The 9036-nt window shown below is 41.8% G+C and overlaps 1 long non-coding RNA gene across 1 annotated transcript; it reads right to left on the reverse strand.

Moving 5' to 3' along the window:
• Positions 1-340: 340 nt before the first annotated feature.
• Positions 341-613, reverse strand: LOC138156103 (uncharacterized). Its single transcript, XR_011167066.1, has 2 exons — positions 556-613; positions 341-505 (listed from the first exon to the last, which is right to left on the reverse strand). It is a non-coding gene; the product is annotated as an uncharacterized lncRNA (long non-coding RNA).
• Positions 614-9036: the final 8423 nt, after the last annotated feature.

Consider the following 9036-nt stretch of genomic DNA (forward strand, 5'->3'; position numbering starts at 1 on the left):
GGACAGGGGCTTCAGATTGAACGAGACAAAAATCTCCTAATACTTTCAACCTTGGCTAGATTGTAACAAAATGGAAGCAGGACTTCTATAATACGAAGTTCCCACTACAGCACGCTGTACACACCTGTTTTCCAAGCCCTCCCCCCCATTCCCCCAAGGCTGCCACTTGGATTATTTGCTGGCTTGTTGGGCCTGCCAACGGAGAAGCACGTAGATCTTCTCTTTGATCCAATCTTTGTTGTAGGGTTGGTATGTCTGAGTGTCCGCTCGGTACACAAGGCAGCTAAGATCTGCCAGATCATCAATGAAATCAAACAACTGACTGATGTCATATGTGATGGAGGGACTGTTGGGATTCATTCTCTTCAGATGCTCTTCATACATTTTACAAACTCCTTCCATGCATTCATTCACTGATTCATAATCAGCATAAGTTCGGCCTTCTGGCCTCTTGGTAGGTTGTACCAACAAAATGGTGTGAGACTTCATTTCCAAATGTAAATCGCTCCCTCCGTTACTCAACAAGTCATCCCTTGTAACATTGTGCCGAGCTACGCCGCCGCCACAGCCACTGCACACGAGCTGAGCCGCAACTCCCTCATTTTCCTTTCTTACTCACCTTCTATGATCCACTGAAACTTCATTACTTTCTCTTACTATTCTTGGAAAATGTCAATCAATTGTTCTATGATTTCATTCACTTGAAATCAAATCCTTGCAATGTCCCAAATCAAAACACTCTTCCCTGGCCACCACACCACTGTATGTGTTACAGTCCCCTATTAGCTTATAAGTTCCCAGGAGACAAGGAACTGTCTTGTGTTTTGTTTTTTTCATTTGTACTTCTTAACATAGTACCTGATACATATGAGGGCTTAATCTAAGATTTTTATTCACTCATTCACAATTCATTCGCTCATTCATTGATTCTTAATCCTTGAGTGTAATGGGACAGAATTTCAAACAGTTATCAGAGATGCAGCCTCAATGGTCCCAGAATGGCCTAATCATTGGAGACTCAGTCAGAATCAGAAAACTGACCTTTGCCACTGGGAGAGTTGTTCAGCCCTGCCTTAGGACACAAGCTGTCTGGCAAAGGTCAAAAGACCAAGGCACCCTGTGATTCCTTGATTGTCTCTCTCAGTCAGGCAGGGCACCTAGGAAGAGAAGCAGATTTGCTCTTAAAAGGAAAACTCCCCCTGCCCCACAATGCAGCTATGCATTTACTGAAGGGATCTGCACCACAAAAAGGCCTCAGTGATGACCAGCCCAATTATCTATCAGCAAGCAGTACCTGTCCCTTCCTTCTCTTTTAAATTCTCAGCTACTGCAGCATCAGCATACCCGGGGGACAGCTGTGTAATTGCTAGCGATGGGTTTCCCATGGTCCTCAGGTCTCCGTGGGGCTTCTTCAGTGGCAGCACTAAAACCCTTTGGACTTCATCTAATACTATCCATTGCATTGAGTTAAACAAAAAAAGGCTAGGTGGGGAAAAAAAAAACTGTTCAATAATAAAACACAAAAATTCAAATTCTGTCCCCTTCCATCAACACCCCCACACACACCTTTTGTGTTTATGTGTGTGTATATATGTGAGTGTGTGATGTTTTCATGTACATTGTTTTATTTTATTTTATTATGACTCTAGGGGCCTTCATATCTGGAAGTGACTCCAGACTCCTGAGACCTTGGGGAGGGCCTGGAGAAGGGAATGAATGAATGATGCCAAAATTTATGGCAAATCCATGATGAAAGAGAAGTTGTTTGATGCTTGGTGCTGACAATATTTAACATGGAATGAGACAATAGAAGATGTAATTAGAAGATGTATTGCTTTGGCTGCTGGGGAATACATGCAGACACACAACTCCACCATTAAGATGAGCTGGCTAATGGATCGACTCGAGATTCTAAGGAGGACCTTGAGACTGCTTTGGGACATAAACCTTATGTTATAGTGGTGTAAGGGGAGATATGAGACAGGGGTTCTCATTCCAGCTCTGCTACTGATTGGTTCTGCAACCCCGGACAAATGCCTTTTGGTCTCTGGGCCTCGATTTTGTCATTTGCAATGGGAGGGAGTTGGAGAACACAGTTTCCAGATCAAAAAGGAAAAGATGAGAATGTAGCAGAAAGAGTGAATTTGGGGTTGGAGGCCTAAGTTCCAGGTTCCACTCAATCACTCACTGGGCGTGATTGGAGGCAAGTTTATTCCAGGAGGTGAGAGGGAGCCACCAGACTTTACTGAATGGATATATGTGTATGATATAGTTAGATCTGTGCTTTAGGAAGAGCACTTGGACAGTTGAGGGGATGAACTGAGGCGGGTGAGAGACATTTGTGGCAGACAGACCAACTGGTAGGCTATTTCAATAGTACAGATGAGAGGTGATGAGACGAGGCAGCAAGGGGATGACAGTGTGAGTCAAGAGAAGGAGATATATAGGGGAAGCAATGTGAAGGGAGAAGCGAAAGGACTTGGGAACAGTTTGGCTTTGGGGAGGAGGGTAAGAGAGAGGAGAAGTTGGGAGGAAGCAGAGGATAGGAGCCTTAGTGTCTATGAAGATGGTGGCACCTTCAACTGTATTGGGAAGGATAGGGAATCACTCTATCTGAACATCAGAGTAATGCACGTCTGAATCTTGGTGTAATACCAGATACACAGTGTGGTGACACATTTGTAGTATGGTGACAGCATAACCTGCTTTCAATAGGAAGCATTTTGAGGAATGCTTTTCAAAATGTAGAATGTAATTTCAAATATGAGTTATTATTATCCTGGACCACAGCACTGAAGATCTCTTGGTCTGGCCAGGGAAGACTTCAAAGGCCCTGAATTGTGGGGGAAATTTGAAAAGAATGAGAAGAGATAAAAAGAAGTCCCAGGGGGTGACGGATTGACTGGGTAAAGTCACAGAGAAAGTTTATGAGTGAGGGGCAGTAGGGAGAGTGACTCACCTGGAACAGAAGGCTGGTGTTTAGGAGCTAAGGGATGCAATACTGTGAGAACATAGCAGAGTCATGCATCTGGCAAAGACTCAGATTGAAGCTGATGGTGACTCTAGGCTGCAAGGTACAGTGAAAACAGCCCTGAGTTTAGGCTTAGACATTCTGGGTACTAATCCTAACTCTGACACCATCTGTTGGCTATGGTCAGGTCATTTAAACCTCTCAGTATCTCAGTTTACTCATGTATTAGACTATAAATTCTACAAAGTCAGGACTCCGATTCATCCAAACTTTGTATATTCTACAGGGTACAAAGTGGTCACTCAACAAATGTGTATCATCAAAATGAATTTAATAGCTAAGGATACATTGCAAAATGTGTTTGCAAGAGAACTGTGTGAATATATTAGTGGATGGTATGAACAATAGAATACTGATGTTGTGAGGGACAACAGAGGGCCTCATCCCCCAACCTCACCCCCCTAACATTGATCTAATGTGGGGAACCTTACCCCCCCTAACATTGATCTAAAATATACCTCTCTGTAAATGCCACTCACTGCTCTCAGTTCTGCCCTCAAAGCCTAAGAACAGCCCTGTATGACAGCCCTTCAAAGATTTCAACAGGGAGAACTAATTTATTTCTTGCTGATTTTTACCAAATGTGCCTAAAGATTATTCTCTTAGGAAACAGAGGAACTAGGAAGGAGTCTGGTAAGAAGTTGTCCTCCAAAGGAGCTGAGAAATAATCCATCATTAGGCTCCTATGCCTTTGGTCTCTGGTGCACAGTAGTTACAGCCGAAGACCTGACTTTAAATCTGGCCTCAGATAAATTACTCCAGGTATGCCCAAGGTTGTGACCTTGGAAAAAATTACTTAACCTTTCTTTGCTTCAGTTTCCCAAACTGTAAAATGGAGACAATAATAGCACCTACCTTTCAGGGTTATTGTGAGGATCGAGTGAGATGATATTTGTAAAAAGCATGTAACGCAGCACCTGGTACAGACAAGCTACTTACTGTTCAGTTGTTTTCAGGTGCATCCAACTCCTTGCAACCTTATTTGGGGTTTTCTTTGCAGGGATCCTGAGTGGTTTGCCATTTCCTTCCCCAGATCATTTTACAGATGAGGAAACTGAGGCAGATAGGGTTAAGTGGCTTGCCTAGAATCACATAGCTAGTAAGTGTCTGAAGCCAGATTTGAATGCAGAAGGATGAGTCTTCCTAACTTCATACTGGCATTCTCTCCATTGTGCCACCTGGTACATAGAAGGTGATACATAAATGCTCATCTCTTTTCCTTCCCTCCTTTGTTACCCTTTCTTTATGCCATATCACCTGTTTAAAGGTCATCTAGGTAGGACAATGGACAGAATGCTGAGTCTGGAGTCAGGAAGACCTGAGTTCAAATCTCAGTCTCATTTGTTATAAGCTGTGTCACCCTGGGCAAGTCCCTTCACCTCTGTCTGCCTTAGTTTCCTCAACTGTAAATGCAGATAACAGCACCTACTTCCCAGAGTCATTGTGAAGATCAAATTAGATGTTTGTAAGTGCTTAGTGCAATGCTTAGGACATAGTAAGTAGGCATTTAGTAAATGCTTCTTCACTTTCCTTCTCCTTCTCTCCTGGTGTGGGTGAGTGGTGTAGAAAGATCACAATTATCCTTCTTAAATAACCATCAAGATTTGCACTGATGAATGTAATAAGTAGTCTCGTGTAGATGTGAACTTCCCACTATTCAAGGTGCTGAAACAGAGGCTGGGTATCAACCTATGAAAAAGATAGCATAGCACATTCTTATATGAGGTAAGAGGTTTGGACTAAATCTCTGGGACTCCCTCCAGCTCTAGCATCCAAAGATTTTATGATTCATTCAGAAGTCATAGATTCTGTTTTGACACAAACTTTGGGACAGATAAAAAGGTTTCAGTCAGATATGTTAGGCATGTGGCAGCCTTGAGATTAATTAATTCTGGACCTTACAATATCTTAGTGACTACACTAACCTACTTCCATATTGATCACTTGCAATCCCAATGGGACATGATTCATTCATTCATTTATTCATTTATCCATTTTTTCACTAATTCATTCATGCAGAAATTATTAATTAGTCACACCTACAATGAGCAAGATATTATGTCAAGTTCTGGGGAAGATGAAAAGATCAGAAAGGCATGGTGCTTGCCTTCAGGGCCCTTAGAACTTAGGGATTTGCCATCAACAGATAATTATAACATATAGTACGACATGGCTAAGTGCTTTGGAGAGTGATAAAGTGCTATATGAGGTCACAGAGGGAAAGTCATTACTTACTATGGGAATCAGGGAAGGTTTCATGGTGGAGGTGGCATAAGGATGGAGTGTTAATTGAGAAATAAGAATGAGTTAGAAAGCAGCATGCAAAGAAGGCTTCATAATGAAGTGGAAAGAACATCAGGTTTGGAATCTGAGGACATGAGTTCAAATGCTGACTTTGTCACTTTCTAAAAGTGTAACCTTAGTTAAGAAACTTAACTTTTACCTCACCATTTTTCTTTTTCTGAAGGGATTGGACAAGGTGATCTCTGATACTCTTTCCATCTATGATCTTTGAAGGAGTTTGGGCACAGGGAGCAGTTTTACCAAAGGCAAGGTGAATGAAGGCTAGGGTCTACCCCTTTTTCCATTTTTCTTGTATCTCCAGTGCTCAGCCCAATGTCTATCATATGTGAAGCATTTTAAACATGCTTTATTGATTGTATGACACTCATGGAGATCATACCTCTCAGGAAACACAAACACCCTCTCTGGGCATCTCATCTAACAGGTTGAACCCCTAAAGAGCTCCAGGCATTTCAAAGACAAAGGAGTCTTCAGGGGCTTCCTGCATTAATACTCCTGAATGTCATACATATTCAAACTGCTTATTCTCATCTCTGTAATCAAATAATCAAGATGGAATTGGAGAGGATGACTTAGGGGTCAATGGTAGTGGCAGTTTTCAAGTCACCAGGAATCTGATACAGTTAGAGCTCTTTCTAAATAGACAGAAATAGAGATAGGGACTTGTTTATGATTTTATTGGCATAGATAATTCCATCTATCAAAGCAAGCCACAATTTGCTCTCCTATGCATAGTCTTAATATATATAGTATATGTAGTCTCAGTGGCTGGGGCGTTGCAAGTTTAAATGACTTTCATGGAGTCATACAATCAATATGTGTCAGAGGCAGGATTTGAACCCAGGCCTCCATAAACTTAAGTCCAATTCTTTAGCACAATTCCAAGCTACCAGATAAAGCAATATAAATGTATTTATAGATATAAACCCCACGTGGTTAATCATTGCCCTCTCCAGAGCATGATTTGCAACTAGTGGTTTTCCACAAAGTCTGTTCTTGCTTTTCCCTTTGCCTGGGAAAGGTTATTGCTCATAGACAGATTCTAGGATTCTAAGAGTCCCCAATTCTGAGATTCTACGAGTATGTGACCACAATTTCTCTGGTTTCAAGAATCTATGAGTCTAAGATTCTGCGGCTTTAATTCAGGGATCTAAAGAGTCTATGAATAGATGATTACAAAATCCTCTGACTCGAAGTTACCAAGGGACAAAGTTCCAAATGGAGTGGGAGCTATAAATACCTGCTCTCCCTTGCTTGCCTCCAGCCATCATCTGGGAAGCGGAGGCGGAGAGGACAGGGAGCTCTGGATGGAGTTTTCATATTCCCCTGACATTCCCTCTCCCTGTATTTACTTGGCCAGCTGAGGCCAGATCAGCTGGAAGACTATTCACTTTTCGGGCACCATTAATCCATGATTAGATATACATCTTTGCTTCCCATCAGGCAGGTAGTGAATTGTGCCATTATGCGGAGGAAAGAGTGTTTTTCAATGATCACTGGGGAGAAAGGGGGGTAAAAAAAACAACAACAAAAAAACCCAGTGCCAGGCGGAGAATCAATTTACTCTGAAGAACCCTTGGCCATCCATCTCTGTTTACTAGTAATTTAGGCCTCAGAAGCCAGGCAGACAGCAGCTCAAGAAGGCAGCACTATCCAGGGCTTGGGCTGAATAATGCAGCTCCTGAAGGCCAGGGTCATTATCTGTGAGAAAGCCGCTCACAACCAAGCAGGGAAAGATATATAGTGTCGATGCAAGAAGAGCAATATTTTCATTTCAAATGTGTGGGGAAAGGAGGTGGCAGGTCATAGATCTCCAGAGATGACATCATCATCTATTGCCCTGGTTGGACAGTGCTTTGGGTTGTATTCCAGTTGTGTGGTGTGGGCAGGGCCTGCCTGGGAATCTAAATCATTGGAGGGAAATAGCCCTGGTGTAATCACCTAGGCCTGTGGATAGAGGCTAATGGCTCCAGAGAACACATTCTTGGTACTGATTAAAAGTGGTCTATTGATACCATAGTGGGGAGGGGAAAGGGAAATATGTCTTATTTAATCGTATACCTCCTTCAATACCTGACATAATGTTTGGTACACAAGAGGGAAAAATAGATTAGAGGAAACTCAGTGCATCAGACCCATTTGGAGATGAGGCACACACACTTCTTGTGATTTTTTTAAAAAAGGGGAAAGGAGACGAGTTTCAAGGAAGAAGTTAGAATCGGAAAAATCTGTCATTTGTCTCTTAGGTCCCTAGCGTAGTCAATGACTAAAATGATCATCAGATCTAAGGAGAAAATTCTATTCAGGAGAAATGAATGAATCCAAGCCACGATCCTGGAGAGAAAATAAATCAGAGGCCAAGTTACATCAGGAATTAGAGTAGTTAATGAAAAACAGAAGTCCAAGGGTCAAAATAGGAATTAGGACTGAGATTGGAGTTGGTTCAAGTCAGAGAAACTAATTTAGATTCCAAGATTGCTACTTACCACCTGGGTGGCATTGGGAAAGTTACTTCACTAACCTGGGCCACATTTTCCTCATCTATAAAGGAGCTACTTTTTGCTCTAAATACTTTGATTCCATTACTGTAATTCAGTAGAGAAACAAAGAGTTCCATTATCAAATGGAAAAATTACCATTATCAAATGGTAAAAATGAATATATGATACAATTCCTTCTAGAAACTCTAGTCTTTTTTGCCATGGGAGTCTATCCACATATTTGTCTGCCTCTCCAGGCAATGGCTATGTTTACCTTTACCTCAGACTTCTCATTTCCTTCCCACTCAGAATCCTAGGGTTTAGTTAAAAATCCAAGTACCACTTACCTGTGTGACCCTGGAAAAAATTATAACCTCTCTGGTTGTCAAGTTCCTGATCAGTCAAATTGAGGTGGGGTGGGTTTTGGACTAAATGATGTCTTAGATTCCTTCATGTTCTAAGTATACAGTATCATGTCTCTATAAACAAACACAATAGACCATAGATGGAGACAAAATGCATTATTGATGCAGCACCATTAGAGTCAGAGGCATGAGCAGAGATTCCAAGGTCATCTGCATAGGACTCTCCTACTGGGTATCAAGTCAAAAGATCCCAGTGTAGAACTCCTAAAGCTTCTCATCTAGCCTGCATAACTTTCATTAGAGATGAAGAGAAGAAAAATGGAAATAGGTGAAGATGGAGAAGGTCTTCATGAAGTGGGTATTGCCATCAGGAATCCACTAACAGTGTCATATAACTTCTTGGGAAAGAACTCCATATGAGGAAATTAAATGGTCTTTTCAGTAAATTTGATTTAGAGTTACCTTTTGTTTCTTGTTTATTTCCTGTGATCAAGATCTCAGGTAACTTATAGCACAGACTGATGCATGGGACTTCCTCATAAACAAGTACAACATAGGAAAATACACATTAGAAGGGAAAATACCCAGGAATATTTGCCCCTAGGACCACATTTCTCTGCTGAATAGTGGTCTCATCTGCCTCTTCCTCTACCCTTCCATCCCCTCCTTTCCCTTCCTTCCTTCTTTTTTCTCCTGTTCTCTCTTTCCTTCTCTGTCTCTCTCTCTGTCTCTGTCTCTCTCTGTCTCTCTCTCTGTCTCTGTGTCTCTCTCTCTGTCTCTGTTTCTCTCTGTCTCTCTGTCTCTCTCTGTCTCTCTCTCTCTCTGTCTCTCTCTCTGTCTCTCTCTGTCTCCCTTT

Source organism: Petaurus breviceps, unplaced genomic scaffold, assembly GCF_028583685.1.
Source record: "Petaurus breviceps papuanus isolate PSGF00001 unplaced genomic scaffold, PetGlider_PUasm1.0 98, whole genome shotgun sequence".
NCBI classification, from domain to species: Eukaryota; Metazoa; Chordata; class Mammalia; order Diprotodontia; family Petauridae; genus Petaurus; species Petaurus breviceps.